This window comes from Aquarana catesbeiana, linkage group LG03 (assembly GCF_042186555.1).
Source record: "Aquarana catesbeiana isolate 2022-GZ linkage group LG03, ASM4218655v1, whole genome shotgun sequence".
In the NCBI taxonomy this organism is placed as follows: domain Eukaryota; kingdom Metazoa; phylum Chordata; class Amphibia; order Anura; family Ranidae; genus Aquarana; species Aquarana catesbeiana.
This window is the reverse complement of record NC_133326.1, coordinates 302,261,628-302,283,358: the sequence shown is the minus strand read 5'-3', so window position 1 is coordinate 302,283,358 and position 21,731 is coordinate 302,261,628. Positions and strand designations below refer to the sequence as shown.

The 21,731-nt window shown below is 45.6% G+C and overlaps 30 non-coding genes across 30 annotated transcripts; all 30 read left to right on the top strand.

Moving 5' to 3' along the window:
* Positions 1-566: 566 nt before the first annotated feature.
* TRNAV-AAC (transfer RNA valine (anticodon AAC)) lies at positions 567-639 on the top strand. The gene has a single exon. It is a non-coding gene; the product is annotated as a tRNA-Val (tRNA).
* Positions 640-752: 113 nt separating this feature from the next.
* On the top strand, positions 753-825 carry TRNAV-CAC (transfer RNA valine (anticodon CAC)). Its single transcript has one exon. It is a non-coding gene; the product is annotated as a tRNA-Val (tRNA).
* An 862-nt stretch (positions 826-1,687) lies between these two features.
* Positions 1,688-1,760, top strand: TRNAV-AAC (transfer RNA valine (anticodon AAC)). The gene has a single exon. It is a non-coding gene; the product is annotated as a tRNA-Val (tRNA).
* A 1,048-nt stretch (positions 1,761-2,808) lies between these two features.
* On the top strand, positions 2,809-2,881 carry TRNAV-AAC (transfer RNA valine (anticodon AAC)). Its single transcript has one exon. It is a non-coding gene; the product is annotated as a tRNA-Val (tRNA).
* A 1,048-nt stretch (positions 2,882-3,929) lies between these two features.
* TRNAV-AAC (transfer RNA valine (anticodon AAC)) lies at positions 3,930-4,002 on the top strand. Its single transcript has one exon. It is a non-coding gene; the product is annotated as a tRNA-Val (tRNA).
* A 113-nt stretch (positions 4,003-4,115) lies between these two features.
* On the top strand, positions 4,116-4,188 carry TRNAV-CAC (transfer RNA valine (anticodon CAC)). The gene has a single exon. It is a non-coding gene; the product is annotated as a tRNA-Val (tRNA).
* An 862-nt stretch (positions 4,189-5,050) lies between these two features.
* TRNAV-AAC (transfer RNA valine (anticodon AAC)) lies at positions 5,051-5,123 on the top strand. The gene has a single exon. It is a non-coding gene; the product is annotated as a tRNA-Val (tRNA).
* Positions 5,124-5,236: 113 nt separating this feature from the next.
* TRNAV-CAC (transfer RNA valine (anticodon CAC)) lies at positions 5,237-5,309 on the top strand. Its single transcript has one exon. It is a non-coding gene; the product is annotated as a tRNA-Val (tRNA).
* Positions 5,310-5,838: 529 nt separating this feature from the next.
* TRNAV-CAC (transfer RNA valine (anticodon CAC)) lies at positions 5,839-5,911 on the top strand. The gene has a single exon. It is a non-coding gene; the product is annotated as a tRNA-Val (tRNA).
* Positions 5,912-6,773: 862 nt separating this feature from the next.
* TRNAV-AAC (transfer RNA valine (anticodon AAC)) lies at positions 6,774-6,846 on the top strand. The gene has a single exon. It is a non-coding gene; the product is annotated as a tRNA-Val (tRNA).
* Positions 6,847-7,894: 1,048 nt separating this feature from the next.
* On the top strand, positions 7,895-7,967 carry TRNAV-AAC (transfer RNA valine (anticodon AAC)). The gene has a single exon. It is a non-coding gene; the product is annotated as a tRNA-Val (tRNA).
* A 1,048-nt stretch (positions 7,968-9,015) lies between these two features.
* On the top strand, positions 9,016-9,088 carry TRNAV-AAC (transfer RNA valine (anticodon AAC)). The gene has a single exon. It is a non-coding gene; the product is annotated as a tRNA-Val (tRNA).
* Positions 9,089-9,201: 113 nt separating this feature from the next.
* Positions 9,202-9,274, top strand: TRNAV-CAC (transfer RNA valine (anticodon CAC)). The gene has a single exon. It is a non-coding gene; the product is annotated as a tRNA-Val (tRNA).
* An 862-nt stretch (positions 9,275-10,136) lies between these two features.
* TRNAV-AAC (transfer RNA valine (anticodon AAC)) lies at positions 10,137-10,209 on the top strand. Its single transcript has one exon. It is a non-coding gene; the product is annotated as a tRNA-Val (tRNA).
* Positions 10,210-10,322: 113 nt separating this feature from the next.
* Positions 10,323-10,395, top strand: TRNAV-CAC (transfer RNA valine (anticodon CAC)). The gene has a single exon. It is a non-coding gene; the product is annotated as a tRNA-Val (tRNA).
* Positions 10,396-11,257: 862 nt separating this feature from the next.
* TRNAV-AAC (transfer RNA valine (anticodon AAC)) lies at positions 11,258-11,330 on the top strand. The gene has a single exon. It is a non-coding gene; the product is annotated as a tRNA-Val (tRNA).
* Positions 11,331-11,443: 113 nt separating this feature from the next.
* TRNAV-CAC (transfer RNA valine (anticodon CAC)) lies at positions 11,444-11,516 on the top strand. The gene has a single exon. It is a non-coding gene; the product is annotated as a tRNA-Val (tRNA).
* Positions 11,517-12,378: 862 nt separating this feature from the next.
* TRNAV-AAC (transfer RNA valine (anticodon AAC)) lies at positions 12,379-12,451 on the top strand. Its single transcript has one exon. It is a non-coding gene; the product is annotated as a tRNA-Val (tRNA).
* Positions 12,452-12,564: 113 nt separating this feature from the next.
* TRNAV-CAC (transfer RNA valine (anticodon CAC)) lies at positions 12,565-12,637 on the top strand. Its single transcript has one exon. It is a non-coding gene; the product is annotated as a tRNA-Val (tRNA).
* An 862-nt stretch (positions 12,638-13,499) lies between these two features.
* On the top strand, positions 13,500-13,572 carry TRNAV-AAC (transfer RNA valine (anticodon AAC)). Its single transcript has one exon. It is a non-coding gene; the product is annotated as a tRNA-Val (tRNA).
* A 1,048-nt stretch (positions 13,573-14,620) lies between these two features.
* On the top strand, positions 14,621-14,693 carry TRNAV-AAC (transfer RNA valine (anticodon AAC)). Its single transcript has one exon. It is a non-coding gene; the product is annotated as a tRNA-Val (tRNA).
* A 1,048-nt stretch (positions 14,694-15,741) lies between these two features.
* Positions 15,742-15,814, top strand: TRNAV-AAC (transfer RNA valine (anticodon AAC)). The gene has a single exon. It is a non-coding gene; the product is annotated as a tRNA-Val (tRNA).
* A 113-nt stretch (positions 15,815-15,927) lies between these two features.
* On the top strand, positions 15,928-16,000 carry TRNAV-CAC (transfer RNA valine (anticodon CAC)). The gene has a single exon. It is a non-coding gene; the product is annotated as a tRNA-Val (tRNA).
* An 862-nt stretch (positions 16,001-16,862) lies between these two features.
* Positions 16,863-16,935, top strand: TRNAV-AAC (transfer RNA valine (anticodon AAC)). Its single transcript has one exon. It is a non-coding gene; the product is annotated as a tRNA-Val (tRNA).
* Positions 16,936-17,983: 1,048 nt separating this feature from the next.
* TRNAV-AAC (transfer RNA valine (anticodon AAC)) lies at positions 17,984-18,056 on the top strand. The gene has a single exon. It is a non-coding gene; the product is annotated as a tRNA-Val (tRNA).
* A 1,048-nt stretch (positions 18,057-19,104) lies between these two features.
* Positions 19,105-19,177, top strand: TRNAV-AAC (transfer RNA valine (anticodon AAC)). The gene has a single exon. It is a non-coding gene; the product is annotated as a tRNA-Val (tRNA).
* A 113-nt stretch (positions 19,178-19,290) lies between these two features.
* Positions 19,291-19,363, top strand: TRNAV-CAC (transfer RNA valine (anticodon CAC)). Its single transcript has one exon. It is a non-coding gene; the product is annotated as a tRNA-Val (tRNA).
* An 862-nt stretch (positions 19,364-20,225) lies between these two features.
* Positions 20,226-20,298, top strand: TRNAV-AAC (transfer RNA valine (anticodon AAC)). Its single transcript has one exon. It is a non-coding gene; the product is annotated as a tRNA-Val (tRNA).
* Positions 20,299-20,411: 113 nt separating this feature from the next.
* On the top strand, positions 20,412-20,484 carry TRNAV-CAC (transfer RNA valine (anticodon CAC)). Its single transcript has one exon. It is a non-coding gene; the product is annotated as a tRNA-Val (tRNA).
* Positions 20,485-21,346: 862 nt separating this feature from the next.
* On the top strand, positions 21,347-21,419 carry TRNAV-AAC (transfer RNA valine (anticodon AAC)). The gene has a single exon. It is a non-coding gene; the product is annotated as a tRNA-Val (tRNA).
* Positions 21,420-21,731: the final 312 nt, after the last annotated feature.

The following is a 21,731-nucleotide window of genomic DNA, read 5'->3' as shown; positions in this document are numbered from 1 at the left end:
TGTTTAGGAAAACTTGTTTTCTGGACCCAAAGGCAATAGGAATGCGGACTTTGGCTCTCCTGCTTAGTCAGCTGAGTTGGAAAACCTAACGACCATTGGTGTATGTTTTCCTCTGATCTGGTGAGAAAAGTGTGTGGAACAGCTAGAGGTGATATCCATGACTCAGTCTATCTTGCCAGTACTGGCTGTTTTGAGGATGGTATTTGTATCAAGCTAGGCATCTGAAATGGGCTTTCTTCCTTGTTTTCTTCATTACTCAAGAGTATCATTTGCAAGGATGGTAAACTGAACTCAGGTTTTTAAATAACCAGAAACAAATAATAGCTAATACGGTGACCCCAACCTCCGACCCTCCAACCGGAAAAGGCCTATCGTGGTGGGTTTCTGTGGTGTAGTGGTTATCACGTTCGCCTCACACACGAAAGGTCCCCAGTTAGAAACCGGGCATAAACACTGTGCACACGCTAGTGCTTTTTGCCACAATGTCGCTTTCATCACCCCCTTTCAAGCATTGTACTTTAGCGTAGACTTTCGGTTTGCAAGGCACAAAAAATCTGCAAGAATGGGTTTCTGTAGTGTAGTGGTTATCACGTTCGCCTAACACGCGAAAGGTCCCCGGTTCGAAACCGGGCAGAAACACTGTGCACACGCTAGTGCTTTTTGCTACAATATCGCTTTCAGCAACCCTTTTCAAGCATTCTACTTTAGAGTAGACTTTCCACTTGCAAGGCCCAACAAAGCAGCATGAATAGGTTTCTGTAGTGTAGTGGTTATCACGTTTGCCTCACACGCGAAAGGTCCCCGGTTCGAAACCGGGCAGAAACAGTGCTTACCTTTAACTTTTTCACAGTCAGGCACACTCAAAGCTCTTGCCACACCATGCCCCTCTTGCAGCCGTAAGTGAAATCTGCCAATATAAAGCACAGTTTAGGTGCAACACCTTCACTGGGAGCTCTTTTTCTTCACTGTTTATAAGTCGACCAGGAGAAATTGAAGACCCTTGCCTGAAGATGTTAGGTGAGCTGGTTTGCTGGTCCTACACAGGCAAAGTTTTGCTGCAGTGCCTATAGTGCAGACTCTGTAATAGCTGACTAGTAAAACCTGCTGACCATCGCTGTAAGTGTTTAGGAAAACTTGTTTTCTGGACCCAAAGGCAATAGGAATGCGGACTTTGGCTCTCCTGCTTAGTCAGCTGAGTTGGAAAACCTAACGACCATTGGTGTATGTTTTCCTCTGATCTGGTGAGAAAAGTGTGTGGAACAGCTAGAGGTGATATCCATGACTCAGTCTATCTTGCCAGTACTGGCTGTTTTGAGGATGGTATTTGTATCAAGCTAGGCATCTGAAATGGGCTTTCTTCCTTGTTTTCTTCATTACTCAAGAGTATCATTTGCAAGGATGGTAAACTGAACTCAGGTTTTTAAATAACCAGAAACAAATAATAGCTAATACGGTGACCCCAACCTCCTACCCTCCAACCGGAAAAGGCCTATCGTGGTGGGTTTCTGTGGTGTAGTGGTTATCACGTTCGCCTCACACACGAAAGGTCCCCAGTTAGAAACCGGGCATAAACACTGTGCACACGCTAGTGCTTTTTGCCACAATGTCGCTTTCATCACCCCCTTTCAAGCATTGTACTTTAGCGTAGACTTTCGGTTTGCAAGGCACAAAAAATCTGCAAGAATGGGTTTCTGTAGTGTAGTGGTTATCACGTTCGCCTAACACGCGAAAGGTCCCCGGTTCGAAACCGGGCAGAAACACTGAGCACACGCTAGTGCTTTTTGCTACAATATCGCTTTCAGCAACCCTTTTCAAGCATTCTACTTTAGAGTAGACTTTCCACTTGCAAGGCCCAACAAAGCAGCATGAATAGGTTTCTGTAGTGTAGTGGTTATCACGTTCGCCTCACACGCGAAAGGTCCCCGGTTTGAAACTGGGCAGAAACAGTGCTTACCTTTAACTTTTTCACAGTCAGGCACACTCAAAGCTCTTGCCACACCATGCCCCTCTTGCAGCCGTAAGTGAAATCTGCCAATATAAAGCTCAGTTTAGGTGCAACACCTTCACTGGGAGCTCTTTTTCTTCACTGTTTATAAGTCGACCAGGAGAAATTGAAGACCCTTGCCTGAAGATGTTAGGTGAGCTGGTTTGCTGGTCCTACACAGGCAAAGTTTTGCTGCAGTGCCTATAGTGCAGACTCTGTAATAGCTGACTAGTAAAACCTGCTGACCATCGCTGTAAGTGTTTAGGAAAACTTGTTTTCTGGACCCAAAGGCAATAGGAATGCGGACTTTGGCTCTCCTGCTTAGTCAGCTGAGTTGGAAAACCTAACGACCATTGGTGTATGTTTTCCTCTGATCTGGTGAGAAAAGTGTGTGGAACAGCTAGAGGTGATATCCATGACTCAGTCTATCTTGCCAGTACTGGCTGTTTTGAGGATGGTATTTGTATCAAGCTAGGCATCTGAAATGGGCTTTCTTCCTTGTTTTCTTCATTACTCAAGAGTATCATTTGCAAGGATGGTAAACTGAACTCAGGTTTTTAAATAACCAGAAACAAATAATAGCTAATACGGTGACCCCAACCTCCGACCCTCCAACCGGAAAAGGCCTATCGTGGTGGGTTTCTGTGGTGTAGTGGTTATCACGTTTGCCTCACACACGAAAGGTCCCCAGTTAGAAACCGGGCATAAACACTGTGCACACGCTAGTGCTTTTTGCCACAATGTCGCTTTCATCACCCCCTTTCAAGCATTGTACTTTAGCGTAGACTTTCGGTTTGCAAGGCACAAAAAATCTGCAAGAATGGGTTTCTGTAGTGTAGTGGTTATCACGTTCGCCTAACACGCGAAAGGTCCCCGGTTCGAAACCGGGCAGAAACACTGAGCACACGCTAGTGCTTTTTGCTACAATATCGCTTTCAGCAACCCTTTTCAAGCATTCTACTTTAGAGTAGACTTTCCACTTGCAAGGCCCAACAAAGCAGCATGAATAGGTTTCTGTAGTGTAGTGGTTATCACGTTCGCCTCACACGCGAAAGGTCCCCGGTTTGAAACTGGGCAGAAACAGTGCTTACCTTTAACTTTTTCACAGTCAGGCACACTCAAAGCTCTTGCCACACCATGCCCCTCTTGCAGCCGTAAGTGAAATCTGCCAATATAAAGCTCAGTTTAGGTGCAACACCTTCACTGGGAGCTCTTTTTCTTCACTGTTTATAAGTCGACCAGGAGAAATTGAAGACCCTTGCCTGAAGATGTTAGGTGAGCTGGTTTGCTGGTCCTACACAGGCAAAGTTTTGCTGCAGTGCCTATAGTGCAGACTCTGTAATAGCTGACTAGTAAAACCTGCTGACCATCGCTGTAAGTGTTTAGGAAAACTTGTTTTCTGGACCCAAAGGCAATAGGAATGCGGACTTTGGCTCTCCTGCTTAGTCAGCTGAGTTGGAAAACCTAACGACCATTGGTGTATGTTTTCCTCTGATCTGGTGAGAAAAGTGTGTGGAACAGCTAGAGGTGATATCCATGACTCAGTCTATCTTGCCAGTACTGGCTGTTTTGAGGATGGTATTTGTATCAAGCTAGGCATCTGAAATGGGCTTTCTTCCTTGTTTTCTTCATTACTCAAGAGTATCATTTGCAAGGATGGTAAACTGAACTCAGGTTTTTAAATAACCAGAAACAAATAATAGCTAATACGGTGACCCCAACCTCCGACCCTCCAACCGGAAAAGGCCTATCGTGGTGGGTTTCTGTGGTGTAGTGGTTATCACGTTTGCCTCACACACGAAAGGTCCCCAGTTAGAAACCGGGCATAAACACTGTGCACACGCTAGTGCTTTTTGCCACAATGTCGCTTTCATCACCCCCTTTCAAGCATTGTACTTTAGCGTAGACTTTCGGTTTGCAAGGCACAAAAAATCTGCAAGAATGGGTTTCTGTAGTGTAGTGGTTATCACGTTCGCCTAACACGCGAAAGGTCCCCGGTTCGAAACCGGGCAGAAACACTGTGCACACGCTAGTGCTTTTTGCTACAATATCGCTTTCAGCAACCCTTTTCAAGCATTCTACTTTAGAGTAGACTTTCCACTTGCAAGGCCCAACAAAGCAGCATGAATAGGTTTCTGTAGTGTAGTGGTTATCACGTTCGCCTCACACGCGAAAGGTCCCCGGTTCGAAACCGGGCAGAAACAGTGCTTACCTTTAACTTTTTCACAGTCAGGCACACTCGAAGCTCTTGCCACACCATGCCCCTCTTGCAGCCGTAAGTGAAATCTGCCAATATAAAGCACAGTTTAGGTGCAACACCTTCACTGGGAGCTCTTTTTCTTCACTGTTTATAAGTCGACCAGGAGAAATTGAAGACCCTTGCCTGAAGATGTTAGGTGAGCTGGTTTGCTGGTCCTACACAGGCAAAGTTTTGCTGCAGTGCCTATAGTGCAGACTCTGTAATAGCTGACTAGTAAAACCTGCTGACCATCGCTGTAAGTGTTTAGGAAAACTTGTTTTCTGGACCCAAAGGCAATAGGAATGCGGACTTTGGCTCTCCTGCTTAGTCAGCTGAGTTGGAAAACCTAACGACCATTGGTGTATGTTTTCCTCTGATCTGGTGAGAAAAGTGTGTGGAACAGCTAGAGGTGATATCCATGACTCAGTCTATCTTGCCAGTACTGGCTGTTTTGAGGATGGTATTTGTATCAAGCTAGGCATCTGAAATGGGCTTTCTTCCTTGTTTTCTTCATTACTCAAGAGTATCATTTGCAAGGATGGTAAACTGAACTCAGGTTTTTAAATAACCAGAAACAAATAATAGCTAATACGGTGACCCCAACCTCCGACCCTCCAACCGGAAAAGGCCTATCGTGGTGGGTTTCTGTGGTGTAGTGGTTACCACGTTCGCCTCACACACGAAAGGTCCCCAGTTAGAAACCGGGCATAAACACTGTGCACACGCTAGTGCTTTTTGCCACAATGTCGCTTTCATCACCCCCTTTCAAGCATTGTACTTTAGCGTAGACTTTCGGTTTGCAAGGCACAAAAAATCTGCAAGAATGGGTTTCTGTAGTGTAGTGGTTATCACGTTCGCCTAACACGCGAAAGGTCCCCGGTTCGAAACCGGGCAGAAACACTGTGCACACGCTAGTGCTTTTTGCTACAATATCGCTTTCAGCAACCCTTTTCAAGCATTCTACTTTAGAGTAGACTTTCCACTTGCAAGGCCCAACAAAGCAGCATGAATAGGTTTCTGTAGTGTAGTGGTTATCACGTTCGCCTCACACGCGAAAGGTCCCCGGTTCGAAACCGGGCAGAAACAGTGCTTACCTTTAACTTTTTCACAGTCAGGCACACTCGAAGCTCTTGCCACACCATGCCCCTCTTGCAGCCGTAAGTGAAATCTGCCAATATAAAGCACAGTTTAGGTGCAACACCTTCACTGGGAGCTCTTTTTCTTCACTGTTTATAAGTCGACCAGGAGAAATTGAAGACCCTTGCCTGAAGATGTTAGGTGAGCTGGTTTGCTGGTCCTACACAGGCAAAGTTTTGCTGCAGTGCCTATAGTGCAGACTCTGTAATAGCTGACTAGTAAAACCTGCTGACCATCGCTGTAAGTGTTTAGGAAAACTTGTTTTCTGGACCCAAAGGCAATAGGAATGCGGACTTTGGCTCTCCTGCTTAGTCAGCTGAGTTGGAAAACCTAACGACCATTGGTGTATGTTTTCCTCTGATCTGGTGAGAAAAGTGTGTGGAACAGCTAGAGGTGATATCCATGACTCACCCTTTTCAAGCATTCTACTTTAGAGTAGACTTTCCACTTGCAAGGCCCAACAGAGCAGCATGAATAGGTTTCTGTAGTGTAGTGGTTATCACGTTCGCCTCACACGCGAAAGGTCCCCGGTTCGAAACCGGGCAGAAACAGTGCTTACCTTTAACTTTTTCACAGTCAGGCACACTCAAAGCTCTTGCCACACCATGCCCCTCTTGCAGCCGTAAGTGAAATCTGCCAATATAAAGCACAGTTTAGGTGCAACACCTTCACTGGGAGCTCTTTTTCTTCACTGTTTATAAGTCGACCAGGAGAAATTGAAGACCCTTGCCTGAAGATGTTAGGTGAGCTGGTTTGCTGGTCCTACACAGGCAAAGTTTTGCTGCAGTGCCTATAGTGCAGACTCTGTAATAGCTGACTAGTAAAACCTGCTGACCATCGCTGTAAGTGTTTAGGAAAACTTGTTTTCTGGACCCAAAGGCAATAGGAATGCGGACTTTGGCTCTCCTGCTTAGTCAGCTGAGTTGGAAAACCTAACGACCATTGGTGTATGTTTTCCTCTGATCTGGTGAGAAAAGTGTGTGGAACAGCTAGAGGTGATATCCATGACTCAGTCTATCTTGCCAGTACTGGCTGTTTTGAGGATGGTATTTGTATCAAGCTAGGCATCTGAAATGGGCTTTCTTCCTTGTTTTCTTCATTACTCAAGAGTATCATTTGCAAGGATGGTAAACTGAACTCAGGTTTTTAAATAACCAGAAACAAATAATAGCTAATACGGTGACCCCAACCTCCGACCCTCCAACCGGAAAAGGCCTATCGTGGTGGGTTTCTGTGGTGTAGTGGTTACCACGTTCGCCTCACACACGAAAGGTCCCCAGTTAGAAACCGGGCATAAACACTGTGCACACGCTAGTGCTTTTTGCCACAATGTCGCTTTCATCACCCCCTTTCAAGCATTGTACTTTAGCGTAGACTTTCGGTTTGCAAGGCACAAAAAATCTGCAAGAATGGGTTTCTGTAGTGTAGTGGTTATCACGTTCGCCTAACACGCGAAAGGTCCCCGGTTCGAAACCGGGCAGAAACACTGTGCACACGCTAGTGCTTTTTGCTACAATATCGCTTTCAGCAACCCTTTTCAAGCATTCTACTTTAGAGTAGACTTTCCACTTGCAAGGCCCAACAGAGCAGCATGAATAGGTTTCTGTAGTGTAGTGGTTATCACGTTCGCCTCACACGCGAAAGGTCCCCGTTTCGAAACCGGGCAGAAACAGTGCTTACCTTTAACTTTTTCACAGTCAGGCACACTCAAAGCTCTTGCCACACCATGCCCCTCTTGCAGCCGTAAGTGAAATCTGCCAATATAAAGCTCAGTTTAGGTGCAACACCTTCACTGGGAGCTCTTTTTCTTCACTGTTTATAAGTCGACCAGGAGAAATTGAAGACCCTTGCCTGAAGATGTTAGGTGAGCTGGTTTGCTGGTCCTACACAGGCAAAGTTTTGCTGCAGTGCCTATAGTGCAGACTCTGTAATAGCTGACTAGTAAAACCTGCTGACCATCGCTGTAAGTGTTTAGGAAAACTTGTTTTCTGGACCCAAAGGCAATAGGAATGCGGACTTTGGCTCTCCTGCTTAGTCAGCTGAGTTGGAAAACCTAACGACCATTGGTGTATGTTTTCCTCTGATCTGGTGAGAAAAGTGTGTGGAACAGCTAGAGGTGATATCCATGACTCAGTCTATCTTGCCAGTACTGGCTGTTTTGAGGATGGTATTTGTATCAAGCTAGGCATCTGAAATGGGCTTTCTTCCTTGTTTTCTTCATTACTCAAGAGTATCATTTGCAAGGATGGTAAACTGAACTCAGGTTTTTAAATAACCAGAAACAAATAATAGCTAATACGGTGACCCCAACCTCCGACCCTCCAACCGGAAAAGGCCTATCGTGGTGGGTTTCTGTGGTGTAGTGGTTATCACGTTTGCCTCACACACGAAAGGTCCCCAGTTAGAAACCGGGCATAAACACTGTGCACACGCTAGTGCTTTTTGCCACAATGTCGCTTTCATCACCCCCTTTCAAGCATTGTACTTTAGCGTAGACTTTCGGTTTGCAAGGCACAAAAAATCTGCAAGAATGGGTTTCTGTAGTGTAGTGGTTATCACGTTCGCCTAACACGCGAAAGGTCCCCGGTTCGAAACCGGGCAGAAACACTGAGCACACGCTAGTGCTTTTTGCTACAATATCGCTTTCAGCAACCCTTTTCAAGCATTCTACTTTAGAGTAGACTTTCCACTTGCAAGGCCCAACAAAGCAGCATGAATAGGTTTCTGTAGTGTAGTGGTTATCACGTTCGCCTCACACGCGAAAGGTCCCCGGTTTGAAACTGGGCAGAAACAGTGCTTACCTTTAACTTTTTCACAGTCAGGCACACTCAAAGCTCTTGCCACACCATGCCCCTCTTGCAGCCGTAAGTGAAATCTGCCAATATAAAGCTCAGTTTAGGTGCAACACCTTCACTGGGAGCTCTTTTTCTTCACTGTTTATAAGTCGACCAGGAGAAATTGAAGACCCTTGCCTGAAGATGTTAGGTGAGCTGGTTTGCTGGTCCTACACAGGCAAAGTTTTGCTGCAGTGCCTATAGTGCAGACTCTGTAATAGCTGACTAGTAAAACCTGCTGACCATCGCTGTAAGTGTTTAGGAAAACTTGTTTTCTGGACCCAAAGGCAATAGGAATGCGGACTTTGGCTCTCCTGCTTAGTCAGCTGAGTTGGAAAACCTAACGACCATTGGTGTATGTTTTCCTCTGATCTGGTGAGAAAAGTGTGTGGAACAGCTAGAGGTGATATCCATGACTCAGTCTATCTTGCCAGTACTGGCTGTTTTGAGGATGGTATTTGTATCAAGCTAGGCATCTGAAATGGGCTTTCTTCCTTGTTTTCTTCATTACTCAAGAGTATCATTTGCAAGGATGGTAAACTGAACTCAGGTTTTTAAATAACCAGAAACAAATAATAGCTAATACGGTGACCCCAACCTCCGACCCTCCAACCGGAAAAGGCCTATCGTGGTGGGTTTCTGTGGTGTAGTGGTTATCACGTTTGCCTCACACACGAAAGGTCCCCAGTTAGAAACCGGGCATAAACACTGTGCACACGCTAGTGCTTTTTGCCACAATGTCGCTTTCATCACCCCCTTTCAAGCATTGTACTTTAGCGTAGACTTTCGGTTTGCAAGGCACAAAAAATCTGCAAGAATGGGTTTCTGTAGTGTAGTGGTTATCACGTTCGCCTAACACGCGAAAGGTCCCCGGTTCGAAACCGGGCAGAAACACTGTGCACACGCTAGTGCTTTTTGCTACAATATCGCTTTCAGCAACCCTTTTCAAGCATTCTACTTTAGAGTAGACTTTCCACTTGCAAGGCCCAACAGAGCAGCATGAATAGGTTTCTGTAGTGTAGTGGTTATCACGTTCGCCTCACACGCGAAAGGTCCCCGGTTCGAAACCGGGCAGAAACAGTGCTTACCTTTAACTTTTTCACAGTCAGGCACACTCAAAGCTCTTGCCACACCATGCCCCTCTTGCAGCCGTAAGTGAAATCTGCCAATATAAAGCACAGTTTAGGTGCAACACCTTCACTGGGAGCTCTTTTTCTTCACTGTTTATAAGTCGACCAGGAGAAATTGAAGACCCTTGCCTGAAGATGTTAGGTGAGCTGGTTTGCTGGTCCTACACAGGCAAAGTTTTGCTGAAGTGCCTATAGTGCAGACTCTGTAATAGCTGACTAGTAAAACCTGCTGACCATCGCTGTAAGTGTTTAGGAAAACTTGTTTTCTGGACCCAAAGGCAATAGGAATGCGGACTTTGGCTCTCCTGCTTAGTCAGCTGAGTTGGAAAACCTAACGACCATTGGTGTATGTTTTCCTCTGATCTGGTGAGAAAAGTGTGTGGAACAGCTAGAGGTGATATCCATGACTCAGTCTATCTTGCCAGTACTGGCTGTTTTGAGGATGGTATTTGTATCAAGCTAGGCATCTGAAATGGGCTTTCTTCCTTGTTTTCTTCATTACTCAAGAGTATCATTTGCAAGGATGGTAAACTGAACTCAGGTTTTTAAATAACCAGAAACAAATAATAGCTAATACGGTGACCCCAACCTCCGACCCTCCAACCGGAAAAGGCCTATCGTGGTGGGTTTCTGTGGTGTAGTGGTTATCACGTTCGCCTCACACACGAAAGGTCCCCAGTTAGAAACCGGGCATAAACACTGTGCACACGCTAGTGCTTTTTGCCACAATGTCGCTTTCATCACCCCCTTTCAAGCATTGTACTTTAGCGTAGACTTTCGGTTTGCAAGGCACAAAAAATCTGCAAGAATGGGTTTCTGTAGTGTAGTGGTTATCACGTTCGCCTAACACGCGAAAGGTCCCCGGTTCGAAACCGGGCAGAAACACTGTGCACACGCTAGTGCTTTTTGCTACAATATCGCTTTCAGCAACCCTTTTCAAGCATTCTACTTTAGAGTAGACTTTCCACTTGCAAGGCCCAACAAAGCAGCATGAATAGGTTTCTGTAGTGTAGTGGTTATCACGTTTGCCTCACACGCGAAAGGTCCCCGGTTCGAAACCGGGCAGAAACAGTGCTTACCTTTAACTTTTTCACAGTCAGGCACACTCAAAGCTCTTGCCACACCATGCCCCTCTTGCAGCCGTAAGTGAAATCTGCCAATATAAAGCACAGTTTAGGTGCAACACCTTCACTGGGAGCTCTTTTTCTTCACTGTTTATAAGTCGACCAGGAGAAATTGAAGACCCTTGCCTGAAGATGTTAGGTGAGCTGGTTTGCTGGTCCTACACAGGCAAAGTTTTGCTGCAGTGCCTATAGTGCAGACTCTGTAATAGCTGACTAGTAAAACCTGCTGACCATCGCTGTAAGTGTTTAGGAAAACTTGTTTTCTGGACCCAAAGGCAATAGGAATGCGGACTTTGGCTCTCCTGCTTAGTCAGCTGAGTTGGAAAACCTAACGACCATTGGTGTATGTTTTCCTCTGATCTGGTGAGAAAAGTGTGTGGAACAGCTAGAGGTGATATCCATGACTCAGTCTATCTTGCCAGTACTGGCTGTTTTGAGGATGGTATTTGTATCAAGCTAGGCATCTGAAATGGGCTTTCTTCCTTATTTTCTTCATTACTCAAGAGTATCATTTGCAAGGATGGTAAACTGAACTCAGGTTTTTAAATAACCAGAAACAAATAATAGCTAATACGGTGACCCCAACCTCCGACCCTCCAACCGGAAAAGGCCTATCGTGGTGGGTTTCTGTGGTATAGTGGTTATCACGTTTGCCTCACACTCGAAAGGTCCCCAGTTAGAAACCGGGCATAAACACTGTGCACACGCTAGTGCTTTTTGCCACAATGTCGCTTTCATCACCCCCTTTCAAGCATTGTACTTTAGCGTAGACTTTCGGTTTGCAAGGCACAAAAAATCTGCAAGAATGGGTTTCTGTAGTGTAGTGGTTATCACGTTCGCCTAACACGCGAAAGGTCCCCGGTTCGAAACCGGGCAGAAACACTGTGCACACGCTAGTGCTTTTTGCTACAATATCGCTTTCAGCAACCCTTTTCAAGCATTCTACTTTAGAGTAGACTTTCCACTTGCAAGGCCCAACAGAGCAGCATGAATAGGTTTCTGTAGTGTAGTGGTTATCACGTTCGCCTCACACGCGAAAGGTCCCCGGTTCGAAACCGGGCAGAAACAGTGCTTACCTTTAACTTTTTCACAGTCAGGCACACTCAAAGCTCTTGCCACACCATGCCCCTCTTGCAGCCGTAAGTGAAATCTGCCAATATAAAGCACAGTTTAGGTGCAACACCTTCACTGGGAGCTCTTTTTCTTCACTGTTTATAAGTCGACCAGGAGAAATTGAAGACCCTTGCCTGAAGATGTTAGGTGAGCTGGTTTGCTGGTCCTACACAGGCAAAGTTTTGCTGAAGTGCCTATAGTGCAGACTCTGTAATAGCTGACTAGTAAAACCTGCTGACCATCGCTGTAAGTGTTTAGGAAAACTTGTTTTCTGGACCCAAAGGCAATAGGAATGCGGACTTTGGCTCTCCTGCTTAGTCAGCTGAGTTGGAAAACCTAACGACCATTGGTGTATGTTTTCCTCTGATCTGGTGAGAAAAGTGTGTGGAACAGCTAGAGGTGATATCCATGACTCAGTCTATCTTGCCAGTACTGGCTGTTTTGAGGATGGTATTTGTATCAAGCTAGGCATCTGAAATGGGCTTTCTTCCTTGTTTTCTTCATTACTCAAGAGTATCATTTGCAAGGATGGTAAACTGAACTCAGGTTTTTAAATAACCAGAAACAAATAATAGCTAATACGGTGACCCCAACCTCCGACCCTCCAACCGGAAAAGGCCTATCGTGGTGGGTTTCTGTGGTGTAGTGGTTATCACGTTCGCCTCACACACGAAAGGTCCCCAGTTAGAAACCGGGCATAAACACTGTGCACACGCTAGTGCTTTTTGCCACAATGTCGCTTTCATCACCCCCTTTCAAGCATTGTACTTTAGCGTAGACTTTCGGTTTGCAAGGCACAAAAAATCTGCAAGAATGGGTTTCTGTAGTGTAGTGGTTATCACGTTCGCCTAACACGCGAAAGGTCCCCGGTTCGAAACCGGGCAGAAACACTGTGCACACGCTAGTGCTTTTTGCTACAATATCGCTTTCAGCAACCCTTTTCAAGCATTCTACTTTAGAGTAGACTTTCCACTTGCAAGGCCCAACAAAGCAGCATGAATAGGTTTCTGTAGTGTAGTGGTTATCACGTTTGCCTCACACGCGAAAGGTCCCCGGTTCGAAACCGGGCAGAAACAGTGCTTACCTTTAACTTTTTCACAGTCAGGCACACTCAAAGCTCTTGCCACACCATGCCCCTCTTGCAGCCGTAAGTGAAATCTGCCAATATAAAGCACAGTTTAGGTGCAACACCTTCACTGGGAGCTCTTTTTCTTCACTGTTTATAAGTCGACCAGGAGAAATTGAAGACCCTTGCCTGAAGATGTTAGGTGAGCTGGTTTGCTGGTCCTACACAGGCAAAGTTTTGCTGCAGTGCCTATAGTGCAGACTCTGTAATAGCTGACTAGTAAAACCTGCTGACCATCGCTGTAAGTGTTTAGGAAAACTTGTTTTCTGGACCCAAAGGCAATAGGAATGCGGACTTTGGCTCTCCTGCTTAGTCAGCTGAGTTGGAAAACCTAACGACCATTGGTGTATGTTTTCCTCTGATCTGGTGAGAAAAGTGTGTGGAACAGCTAGAGGTGATATCCATGACTCAGTCTATCTTGCCAGTACTGGCTGTTTTGAGGATGGTATTTGTATCAAGCTAGGCATCTGAAATGGGCTTTCTTCCTTGTTTTCTTCATTACTCAAGAGTATCATTTGCAAGGATGGTAAACTGAACTCAGGTTTTTAAATAACCAGAAACAAATAATAGCTAATACGGTGACCCCAACCTCCTACCCTCCAACCGGAAAAGGCCTATCGTGGTGGGTTTCTGTGGTGTAGTGGTTATCACGTTCGCCTCACACACGAAAGGTCCCCAGTTAGAAACCGGGCATAAACACTGTGCACACGCTAGTGCTTTTTGCCACAATGTCGCTTTCATCACCCCCTTTCAAGCATTGTACTTTAGCGTAGACTTTCGGTTTGCAAGGCACAAAAAATCTGCAAGAATGGGTTTCTGTAGTGTAGTGGTTATCACGTTCGCCTAACACGCGAAAGGTCCCCGGTTCGAAACCGGGCAGAAACACTGAGCACACGCTAGTGCTTTTTGCTACAATATCGCTTTCAGCAACCCTTTTCAAGCATTCTACTTTAGAGTAGACTTTCCACTTGCAAGGCCCAACAAAGCAGCATGAATAGGTTTCTGTAGTGTAGTGGTTATCACGTTCACCTCACACGCGAAAGGTCCCCGGTTTGAAACTGGGCAGAAACAGTGCTTACCTTTAACTTTTTCACAGTCAGGCACACTCAAAGCTCTTGCCACACCATGCCCCTCTTGCAGCCGTAAGTGAAATCTGCCAATATAAAGCTCAGTTTAGGTGCAACACCTTCACTGGGAGCTCTTTTTCTTCACTGTTTATAAGTCGACCAGGAGAAATTGAAGACCCTTGCCTGAAGATGTTAGGTGAGCTGGTTTGCTGGTCCTACACAGGCAAAGTTTTGCTGCAGTGCCTATAGTGCAGACTCTGTAATAGCTGACTAGTAAAACCTGCTGACCATCGCTGTAAGTGTTTAGGAAAACTTGTTTTCTGGACCCAAAGGCAATAGGAATGCGGACTTTGGCTCTCCTGCTTAGTCAGCTGAGTTGGAAAACCTAACGACCATTGGTGTATGTTTTCCTCTGATCTGGTGAGAAAAGTGTGTGGAACAGCTAGAGGTGATATCCATGACTCAGTCTATCTTGCCAGTACTGGCTGTTTTGAGGATGGTATTTGTATCAAGCTAGGCATCTGAAATGGGCTTTCTTCCTTGTTTTCTTCATTACTCAAGAGTATCATTTGCAAGGATGGTAAACTGAACTCAGGTTTTTAAATAACCAGAAACAAATAATAGCTAATACGGTGACCCCAACCTCCGACCCTCCAACCGGAAAAGGCCTATCGTGGTGGGTTTCTGTGGTGTAGTGGTTATCACGTTTGCCTCACACACGAAAGGTCCCCAGTTAGAAACCGGGCATAAACACTGTGCACACGCTAGTGCTTTTTGCCACAATGTCGCTTTCATCACCCCCTTTCAAGCATTGTACTTTAGCGTAGACTTTCGGTTTGCAAGGCACAAAAAATCTGCAAGAATGGGTTTCTGTAGTGTAGTGGTTATCACGTTCGCCTAACACGCGAAAGGTCCCCGGTTCGAAACCGGGCAGAAACACTGAGCACACGCTAGTGCTTTTTGCTACAATATCGCTTTCAGCAACCCTTTTCAAGCATTCTACTTTAGAGTAGACTTTCCACTTGCAAGGCCCAACAAAGCAGCATGAATAGGTTTCTGTAGTGTAGTGGTTATCACGTTCGCCTCACACGCGAAAGGTCCCCGGTTTGAAACTGGGCAGAAACAGTGCTTACCTTTAACTTTTTCACAGTCAGGCACACTCAAAGCTCTTGCCACACCATGCCCCTCTTGCAGCCGTAAGTGAAATCTGCCAATATAAAGCTCAGTTTAGGTGCAACACCTTCACTGGGAGCTCTTTTTCTTCACTGTTTATAAGTCGACCAGGAGAAATTGAAGACCCTTGCCTGAAGATGTTAGGTGAGCTGGTTTGCTGGTCCTACACAGGCAAAGTTTTGCTGCAGTGCCTATAGTGCAGACTCTGTAATAGCTGACTAGTAAAACCTGCTGACCATCGCTGTAAGTGTTTAGGAAAACTTGTTTTCTGGACCCAAAGGCAATAGGAATGCGGACTTTGGCTCTCCTGCTTAGTCAGCTGAGTTGGAAAACCTAACGACCATTGGTGTATGTTTTCCTCTGATCTGGTGAGAAAAGTGTGTGGAACAGCTAGAGGTGATATCCATGACTCAGTCTATCTTGCCAGTACTGGCTGTTTTGAGGATGGTATTTGTATCAAGCTAGGCATCTGAAATGGGCTTTCTTCCTTGTTTTCTTCATTACTCAAGAGTATCATTTGCAAGGATGGTAAACTGAACTCAGGTTTTTAAATAACCAGAAACAAATAATAGCTAATACGGTGACCCCAACCTCCGACCCTCCAACCGGAAAAGGCCTATCGTGGTGGGTTTCTGTGGTGTAGTGGTTATCACGTTTGCCTCACACACGAAAGGTCCCCAGTTAGAAACCGGGCATAAACACTGTGCACACGCTAGTGCTTTTTGCCACAATGTCGCTTTCATCACCCCCTTTCAAGCATTGTACTTTAGCGTAGACTTTCGGTTTGCAAGGCACAAAAAATCTGCAAGAATGGGTTTCTGTAGTGTAGTGGTTATCACGTTCGCCTAACACGCGAAAGGTCCCCGGTTCGAAACCGGGCAGAAACACTGTGCACACGCTAGTGCTTTTTGCTACAATATCGCTTTCAGCAACCCTTTTCAAGCATTCTACTTTAGAGTAGACTTTCCACTTGCAAGGCCCAACAAAGCAGCATGAATAGGTTTCTGTAGTGTAGTGGTTATCACGTTCGCCTCACACGCGAAAGGTCCCCGGTTCGAAACCGGGCAGAAACAGTGCTTACCTTTAACTTTTTCACAGTCAGGCACACTCGAAGCTCTTGCCACACCATGCCCCTCTTGCAGCCGTAAGTGAAATCTGCCAATATAAAGCACAGTTTAGGTGCAACACCTTCACTGGGAGCTCTTTTTCTTCACTGTTTATAAGTCGACCAGGAGAAATTGAAGACCCTTGCCTGAAGATGTTAGGTGAGCTGGTTTGCTGGTCCTACACAGGCAAAGTTTTGCTGCAGTGCCTATAGTGCAGACTCTGTAATAGCTGACTAGTAAAACCTGCTGACCATCGCTGTAAGTGTTTAGGAAAACTTGTTTTCTGGACCCAAAGGCAATAGGAATGCGGACTTTGGCTCTCCTGCTTAGTCAGCTGAGTTGGAAAACCTAACGACCATTGGTGTATGTTTTCCTCTGATCTGGTGAGAAAAGTGTGTGGAACAGCTAGAGGTGATATCCATGACTCAGTCTATCTTGCCAGTACTGGCTGTTTTGAGGATGGTATTTGTATCAAGCTAGGCATCTGAAATGGGCTTTCTTCCTTGTTTTCTTCATTACTCAAGAGTATCATTTGCAAGGATGGTAAACTGAACTCAGGTTTTTAAATAACCAGAAACAAATAATAGCTAATACGGTGACCCCAACCTCCGACCCTCCAACCGGAAAAGGCCTATCGTGGTGGGTTTCTGTGGTGTAGTGGTTATCACGTTCGCCTCACACACGAAAGGTCCCCAGTTAGAAACCGGGCATAAACACTGTGCACACGCTAGTGCTTTTTGCCACAATGTCGCTTTCATCACCCCCTTTCAAGCATTGTACTTTAGCGTAGACTTTCGGTTTGCAAGGCACAAAAAATCTGCAAGAATGGGTTTCTGTAGTGTAGTGGTTATCACGTTCGCCTAACACGCGAAAGGTCCCCGGTTCGAAACCGGGCAGAAACACTGAGCACACGCTAGTGCTTTTTGCTACAATATCGCTTTCAGCAACCCTTTTCAAGCATTCTACTTTAGAGTAGACTTTCCACTTGCAAGGCCCAACAAAGCAGCATGAATAGGTTTCTGTAGTGTAGTGGTTATCACGTTCGCCTCACACGCGAAAGGTCCCCGGTTTGAAACTGGGCAGAAACAGTGCTTACCTTTAACTTTTTCACAGTCAGGCACACTCAAAGCTCTTGCCACACCATGCCCCTCTTGCAGCCGTAAGTGAAATCTGCCAATATAAAGCTCAGTTTAGGTGCAACACCTTCACTGGGAGCTCTTTTTCTTCACTGTTTATAAGTCGACCAGGAGAAATTGAAGACCCTTGCCTGAAGATGTTAGGTGAGCTGGTTTGCTGGTCCTACACAGGCAAAGTTTTGCTGCAGTGCCTATAGTGCAGACTCTGTAATAGCTGACTAGTAAAACCTGCTGACCATCGCTGTAAGTGTTTAGGAAAACTTGTTTTCTGGACCCAAAGGCAATAGGAATGCGGACTTTGGCTCTCCTGCTTAGTCAGCTGAGTTGGAAAACCTAACGACCATTGGTGTATGTTTTCCTCTGATCTGGTGAGAAAAGTGTGTGGAACAGCTAGAGGTGATATCCATGACTCAGTCTATCTTGCCAGTACTGGCTGTTTTGAGGATGGTATTTGTATCAAGCTAGGCATCTGAAATGGGCTTTCTTCCTTGTTTTCTTCATTACTCAAGAGTATCATTTGCAAGGATGGTAAACTGAACTCAGGTTTTTAAATAACCAGAAACAAATAATAGCTAATACGGTGACCCCAACCTCCGACCCTCCAACCGGAAAAGGCCTATCGTGGTGGGTTTCTGTGGTGTAGTGGTTATCACGTTTGCCTCACACACGAAAGGTCCCCAGTTAGAAACCGGGCATAAACACTGTGCACACGCTAGTGCTTTTTGCCACAATGTCGCTTTCATCACCCCCTTTCAAGCATTGTACTTTAGCGTAGACTTTCGGTTTGCAAGGCACAAAAAATCTGCAAGAATGGGTTTCTGTAGTGTAGTGGTTATCACGTTCGCCTAACACGCGAAAGGTCCCCGGTTCGAAACCGGGCAGAAACACTGAGCACACGCTAGTGCTTTTTGCTACAATATCGCTTTCAGCAACCCTTTTCAAGCATTCTACTTTAGAGTAGACTTTCCACTTGCAAGGCCCAACAAAGCAGCATGAATAGGTTTCTGTAGTGTAGTGGTTATCACGTTCGCCTCACACGCGAAAGGTCCCCGGTTTGAAACTGGGCAGAAACAGTGCTTACCTTTAACTTTTTCACAGTCAGGCACACTCAAAGCTCTTGCCACACCATGCCCCTCTTGCAGCCGTAAGTGAAATCTGCCAATATAAAGCTCAGTTTAGGTGCAACACCTTCACTGGGAGCTCTTTTTCTTCACTGTTTATAAGTCGACCAGGAGAAATTGAAGACCCTTGCCTGAAGATGTTAGGTGAGCTGGTTTGCTGGTCCTACACAGGCAAAGTTTTGCTGCAGTGCCTATAGTGCAGACTCTGTAATAGCTGACTAGTAAAACCTGCTGACCATCGCTGTAAGTGTTTAGGAAAACTTGTTTTCTGGACCCAAAGGCAATAGGAATGCGGACTTTGGCTCTCCTGCTTAGTCAGCTGAGTTGGAAAACCTAACGACCATTGGTGTATGTTTTCCTCTGATCTGGTGAGAAAAGTGTGTGGAACAGCTAGAGGTGATATCCATGACTCAGTCTATCTTGCCAGTACTGGCTGTTTTGAGGATGGTATTTGTATCAAGCTAGGCATCTGAAATGGGCTTTCTTCCTTGTTTTCTTCATTACTCAAGAGTATCATTTGCAAGGATGGTAAACTGAACTCAGGTTTTTAAATAACCAGAAACAAATAATAGCTAATACGGTGACCCCAACCTCCGACCCTCCAACCGGAAAAGGCCTATCGTGGTGGGTTTCTGTGGTGTAGTGGTTATCACGTTTGCCTCACACACGAAAGGTCCCCAGTTAGAAACCGGGCATAAACACTGTGCACACGCTAGTGCTTTTTGCCACAATGTCGCTTTCATCACCCCCTTTCAAGCATTGTACTTTAGCGTAGACTTTCGGTTTGCAAGGCACAAAAAATCTGCAAGAATGGGTTTCTGTAGTGTAGTGGTTATCACGTTCGCCTAACACGCGAAAGGTCCCCGGTTCGAAACCGGGCAGAAACACTGTGCACACGCTAGTGCTTTTTGCTACAATATCGCTTTCAGCAACCCTTTTCAAGCATTCTACTTTAGAGTAGACTTTCCACTTGCAAGGCCCAACAAAGCAGCATGAATAGGTTTCTGTAGTGTAGTGGTTATCACATTCGCCTCACACGCGAAAGGTCCCCGGTTCGAAACCGGGCAGAAACAGTGCTTACCTTTAACTTTTTCACAGTCAGGCACACTCGAAGCTCTTGCCACACCATGCCCCTCTTGCAGCCGTAAGTGAAATCTGCCAATATAAAGCACAGTTTAGGTGCAACACCTTCACTGGGAGCTCTTTTTCTTCACTGTTTATAAGTCGACCAGGAGAAATTGAAGACCCTTGCCTGAAGATGTTAGGTGAGCTGGTTTGCTGGTCCTACACAGGCAAAGTTTTGCTGCAGTGCCTATAGTGCAGACTCTGTAATAGCTGACTAGTAAAACCTGCTGACCATCGCTGTAAGTGTTTAGGAAAACTTGTTTTCTGGACCCAAAGGCAATAGGAATGCGGACTTTGGCTCTCCTGCTTAGTCAGCTGAGTTGGAAAACCTAACGACCATTGGTGTATGTTTTCCTCTGATCTGGTGAGAAAAGTGTGTGGAACAGCTAGAGGTGATATCCATGACTCAGTCTATCTTGCCAGTACTGGCTGTTTTGAGGATGGTATTTGTATCAAGCTAGGCATCTGAAATGGGCTTTCTTCCTTGTTTTCTTCATTACTCAAGAGTATCATTTGCAAGGATGGTAAACTGAACTCAGGTTTTTAAATAACCAGAAACAAATAATAGCTAATACGGTGACCCCAACCTCCGACCCTCCAACCGGAAAAGGCCTATCGTGGTGGGTTTCTGTGGTGTAGTGGTTATCACGTTCGCCTCACACACGAAAGGTCCCCAGTTAGAAACCGGGCATAAACACTGTGCACACGCTAGTGCTTTTTGCCACAATGTCGCTTTCATCACCCCCTTTCAAGCATTGTACTTTAGCGTAGACTTTCGGTTTGCAAGGCACAAAAAATCTGCAAGAATGGGTTTCTGTAGTGTAGTGGTTATCACGTTCGCCTAACACGCGAAAGGTCCCCGGTTCGAAACCGGGCAGAAACACTGTGCACACGCTAGTGCTTTTTGCTACAATATCGCTTTCAGCAACCCTTTTCAAGCATTCTACTTTAGAGTAGACTTTCCACTTGCAAGGCCCAACAAAGCAGCATGAATAGGTTTCTGTAGTGTAGTGGTTATCACGTTTGCCTCACACGCGAAAGGTCCCCGGTTCGAAACCGGGCAGAAACAGTGCTTACCTTTAACTTTTTCACAGTCAGGCACACTCAAAGCTCTTGCCACACCATGCCCCTCTTGCAGCCGTAAGTGAAATCTGCCAATATAAAGCACAGTTTAGGTGCAACACCTTCACTGGGAGCTCTTTTTCTTCACTGTTTATAAGTCGACCAGGAGAAATTGAAGACCCTTGCCTGAAGATGTTAGGTGAGCTGGTTTGCTGGTCCTACACAGGCAAAGTTTTGCTGCAGTGCCTATAGTGCAGACTCTGTAATAGCTGACTAGTAAAACCTGCTGACCATCGCTGTAAGTGTTTAGGAAAACTTGTTTTCTGGACCCAAAGGCAATAGGAATGCGGACTTTGGCTCTCCTGCTTAGTCAGCTGAGTTGGAAAACCTAACGACCATTGGTGTATGTTTTCCTCTGATCTGGTGAGAAAAGTGTGTGGAACAGCTAGAGGTGATATCCATGACTCAGTCTATCTTGCCAGTACTGGCTGTTTTGAGGATGGTATTTGTATCAAGCTAGGCATCTGAAATGGGCTTTCTTCCTTGTTTTCTTCATTACTCAAGAGTATCATTTGCAAGGATGGTAAACTGAACTCAGGTTTTTAAATAACCAGAAACAAATAATAGCTAATACGGTGACCCCAACCTCCTACCCTCCAACCGGAAAAGGCCTATCGTGGTGGGTTTCTGTGGTGTAGTGGTTATCACGTTCGCCTCACACACGAAAGGTCCCCAGTTAGAAACCGGGCATAAACACTGTGCACACGCTAGTGCTTTTTGCCACAATGTCGCTTTCATCACCCCCTTTCAAGCATTGTACTTTAGCGTAGACTTTCGGTTTGCAAGGCACAAAAAATCTGCAAGAATGGGTTTCTGTAGTGTAGTGGTTATCACGTTCGCCTAACACGCGAAAGGTCCCCGGTTCGAAACCGGGCAGAAACACTGAGCACACGCTAGTGCTTTTTGCTACAATATCGCTTTCAGCAACCCTTTTCAAGCATTCTACTTTAGAGTAGACTTTCCACTTGCAAGGCCCAACAAAGCAGCATGAATAGGTTTCTGTAGTGTAGTGGTTATCACGTTCGCCTCACACGCGAAAGGTCCCCGGTTTGAAACTGGGCAGAAACAGTGCTTACCTTTAACTTTTTCACAGTCAGGCACACTCAAAGCTCTTGCCACACCATGCCCCTCTTGCAGCCGTAAGTGAAATCTGCCAATATAAAGCTCAGTTTAGGTGCAACACCTTCACTGGGA